The sequence below is a fragment of the Kogia breviceps genome, chromosome 16 (assembly GCF_026419965.1).
Source record: "Kogia breviceps isolate mKogBre1 chromosome 16, mKogBre1 haplotype 1, whole genome shotgun sequence".
Lineage (NCBI taxonomy): Eukaryota > Metazoa > Chordata > Mammalia > Artiodactyla > Physeteridae > Kogia > Kogia breviceps.
Genome location: NC_081325.1, coordinates 4000933 through 4005673, shown reverse-complemented (window position 1 = coordinate 4005673; position 4741 = coordinate 4000933).

Sequence of the window (4741 nt, the reverse complement as noted above, 5' to 3'; positions counted from 1 at the left end):
GGATTAAAAAATTGTAAAAAGGAACTGGTCCTTCACCACAGGTGCCTCGACTGGGTTAGAGTCAATCCCCACTCCGTGATGCCAGAAGGAGTCTCTGTAAAGAAGCATCTAGGACAGAAGATTTACATCTTCCTCGGTAAATTGGTACAGTCTCTTTTACAAAAACCTCCTTTAGGGACTTCCCTGGTGGGACAGTGGTTAAGAATCCGCCTGCCAATGCAGGGGACATGGGATCAAGTGCTGGTCCGGGAAGATCCCACGTGCCACAGAGCAACTAAGCCCGTGTGCCACAACTACTGAGCCTGCGTTCTAGAGCCCATGAGCCACAACTACTGAAGTCCATGCACCTAATCTTGCCCGTGCTCTGCAACGAGAAGCCACCGCAATGAGAAGCCCATGCACAGCAACAAAGAGTAGCCCCCGCTCGCTGCAATTAGAGAAAGCCCGCACACAGCAACAGAGACCCAATGCAGCCAAAAATAAATAAATAATAAATTTATTTAAAAAAACAAAAAAACCCACCTCCTTTACCACTATTTTTAATAGCGGCAATGTAGGCCTTCCACATGCTCGGGAGTGGGTGGGGAGGGGGTGGAAGAGAGGTGACAGCACAGCAGCCACAAAGACACACAGCCCATCATCCCCTCTGCTCTTCTGCCTTCTCCTTCACTTATGCCCACTATACCTCGCATTTCTGAGACCTGAGATTCTCCAGGCCTCCACAGGGGAGACTCCACAGGGTCCCCAGTTATTATATTCTGGGCTCCAGCTTCCCTTGCTGCCCTGTCCATCTGCTTTCTGTCCTCTGGGCATGTGTTGAAATGTCTTGTCTACTGAAATCCCTCTCATTTACTTTCTCTGTTGTATGGGTTTATTCCCCTTTGTGCTGCTACACTGTCACTTCCCAGGGCTCTCAGGAGGGATGGGAGGTGTATACACCTGTTCAGAATGATCCTGAACTTGATCAACCTGAGGTTTGGATCCTCAAATCACACACAAATTCTAACAGCCAAGATAGAAAATGGTATGGTATAACATCTCTCAAGTTTTTGAACTAAGATATATTTTCTTTTTTGTTTTATTTATGTTATTTATTTTATTTTAGGCTGTGTTGGGTCTTCGTTGCTGCACACAGCGTTTCTCTAGTTGTGTTGAGCGGGGACTACTCTTTGTTGCGGTGCACGGGCTTCTCATTGTGGTGGTTTCTCTTGTTGCTGAGCACAGGCTCTAGGCTTCAGTAGTTGTGGTGCGCGGGCGCCATAGCTGTGGCTCGCAGGCTCTAGAGCACAGGCTCAGTAGTTGTGGCACTCAGGCTTAGTTGCTCCATAGCATGTGGGATCTTTCCGGACCAGGGCTCGAACCCATGTCCCCTGCTTTGGCAGGTGTATTCTTAACCACTGCACCACCAGGGGAGCCCTGAACTATTATCCAAATAATTTAAAAAGAAATTTACCAGTTTTACCTAAAATATATAAATATTTTAGATTAAAAATTTACCTTGATGTAAACTATTTGGATTAACTCATTTGAGGCTCACTTGGCTAATAATGACATCATCATTGTTCTCTTTCTCACCCGAAAGAGCCACAACTGATATTATAAAGTTGTCTCTCTACATATTTCATTCACTCAACAAATATGTGTGAGTGCCTAACCACAAATAATATTGAGCAGCTTTCATGTGCTTATTTTTTATCCATAGTATATTTTTTGGTTCAAGTTTTTTTTTTTTTTTGCGGTACGCGGGCGTCTCGCTGCTGTGGCCTCTCCCATTGCGGAGCACAGGCTCTGGATGCACATGCTCAGCGGCCATGGCTCAAGGGCCCAGCTGCTTCGCAGCACGTGGGAATCCTCCCGGACTGGGGCACGAACCCATTTCCCCTGCATCGGCAGGTGGACTCTCAACCACTGCGCCACCAGGGAAGCCCGGTTCAAGTTTTTTGTCCAATTTTTATTGGATTGTTTGTCTTCTTTCTATGGAGTTGTAAAGTTCTCTACAGAGTCATTGAGTGCTTTGAGCTGCAAGTTTTTATCAGATATATGATTTGCAAGTATTTTTCTCAGTCTGAGACTTATCTTTGTATTTGCTTAATGATGTGTTTTGAAAAGCAAGTGTTTTAGATTTTAACAAAATCCAATTTACCGATTTCTCTCTTTTGAATTTTGTCTTGGTGTCATATCTAAGATATCTTTGTGTAATTCAAGGCCACAATGATTTTCTCCTATATTTCTATTTTTTCTTTTCGAAATTTTACAGACTTAGTGCTTAGCATTTAGATCTATGGCCAATTTTGAGTTAATATTTGTGTATGGTATGGTGTAAGGGAGTAAGTTCATATATATATTTTGCAGGTGAATATCCAATTGTTCCAGCATCATTTATTGAAAAGACTATCCTTTCCCCATTGAAAGTAAACACTGATTCATCTGTAACCTGCTTGGTACCAGCTAACTGATAGAGTCCAACAGGCACACCAATAACAATAGTACCACAAGCCAGTTTATCTGCCTTCATCTTACTTCACTCTTACATCAAACTTAGTAAGGTAAAGCAGATAATATAACCACTATTTAAATGAAACTGAGACCTTGGAAGGTTAAGTGGCATAGCCTCTTAACTCCAGTCATTTTGTTATTTCAATCAGTAATACAGTCTAAAGACCAAAAAATAAAACAATGGTTAACATGAAAAAAAAAAGAAATATGAGCTCATTAACTAATCAGGAGTTCTTATTTCCAAAGAGTAAATCTGATTACTTTGCTGCCTGTTTAAAACCCTTCAATGGCTTCCTTATGCCTAAAGGATAAAAAAAAAAAATCCAAATTCCTTTGGGTAGCATAAGAGGTCCTTTGTGCGACATGAGATTTGGACTCTCATTACCTCTCCAGCCGTACTTTTCAAAGCCCCTCTCGTGCTCCTTCTTCCCAGTCTGAAATTCTGAAATTCTGCAAATGCTCTGGCTTTTTTGTGCCCATGCCTTGGCTCAAGTTAATTGCTTTTTCTGAAAGGTCCATCTTCCAAAACTCTCCTTCCCTCCGTCCAACTCTATTGACCAACTTATTTTGAAAGACCGATTTAGTTCAAAGGCCACCCTCTGGAACCTTCCTTCCTTCTCGCTTTCAGAGATCCCCTATAAAACAGTGACCACTCAAAGGGCAGGACCATTTGTTAACATCCTCACCACACTGCCCAGAACCAGGCCACGGTCAGTGTGAAATAAAGGTCTGCTGAGTGAATGAGGGCCAGTTACTGTCAGTCCTGAGCTCTCATATTTGAAATATGTGAAATTTACAAAGTTGAAATGTGTTATAATTCCCTAGAGGGCTGATAGGACTGCAGATCTGTCAGTTGAACCCAAGGTCCTACCTAATAAATTTCACCTCCGCTGCTGCCCAGTCTCTGTCCCCTGGCTCGTCAAGGGGTCTCAGTGGGATGGGGGAGCTGATGAAGCTGGCACCCTGCTGCCATCAACATGTTGTTTTGGTTATTCCAAAACTTACTCCTTTCCTCAACAGGGGTCATAAAATTTTGAAAAAATAAAAATACACTAAGAAAGAAGTAGGGATTTCTTCTTTAGTTGGTTGTTACATTTTTGATGAGGCGAAAGTTCAAACAGGACCATAATTATAAAGAATGTACCTGTCAGCCTCATGTCTGATCAGGTTGTATCCAGGTCTCGGTCAGTGTCCCAGTTGTTGAGAGAAGGCTGGGCTGGAATCCCTCTGACAGATTCACATCCTGGTGCTTATCTACATACCTGGCTGAGAGCAGGATTAATGCTGATGAGAAATGTGCCTGGTTCTCTGCACAAAAGATGATGTTGGAGTGGAAGGTCCCAAGCGAGGATTGAGAGCGAGAATGCAAGCCTGTGCTCAGGAATCCATGTGAGCTGGTGAGCTCAGGGCCGACCGGGTTCTGTGCAGTTCCCAGTGTATGATTCATGGGCAGGATTTTCCTGTTCTTACAAGGAGCCACAGTGAAACTTGGGGAGAGATTTGGATCTGGATAAATATTTGTCAGATTGGAGAAGGGCTGAGAGCAGCAGGGCTCTCAGATATTTCTTATTCTCTCAGGCATGAGGAATGATTGCACGGGTAAAGACCCTGAATTCTTCCCGGACCACCCCTTCCCACCATGGTCCCTCCTTCTTTGAACTTGCACTTTGGGATCTGACACATATTCTTACTTACTAGTCCTCTAACTGTATCACATGTCTCAGTTTCTCCTCTCCAACAAGATTGTGATATTTGTGAGAAGAGAAAAAATTATCTTTTTTTTTTTTGTAGCTCAGGACAATATTAGATACATTAGAAACTGATACATGGGTGTTAATTAATTTATTACAAATGCTTAAAAGAATAAGTAAATGACTATCATTTAAAAATGAAACCAAACTGAAAACGTCTCTCAGTTAGTGAAAACTTTCCACAGAGTTTTTTTTTTTTTTGAAGGAGTGGGGAGGCAGTGGACGTGCTGAGTTTTCAATGAGATATTTTGCTGCCAAGAAGAGAAACTTAGAGTATAGGAAAAAACAAAACCCGAAGCCAAACAAAGCTGATATTTTTCAAGGGCTCACTTAATTTCAAAGCCACAAAATTTTTCATTGCTTTTTACCTTAAAAAAAGAGAGCAATGCACATCTGTTCAAAATTCAATCCAGAGATGAAATGATGAAATAAAGCTGTGTCACACATGTACCATTGAGATGTCCCTTGTCGGTTCCCGGAGCTGCCAGTGGACA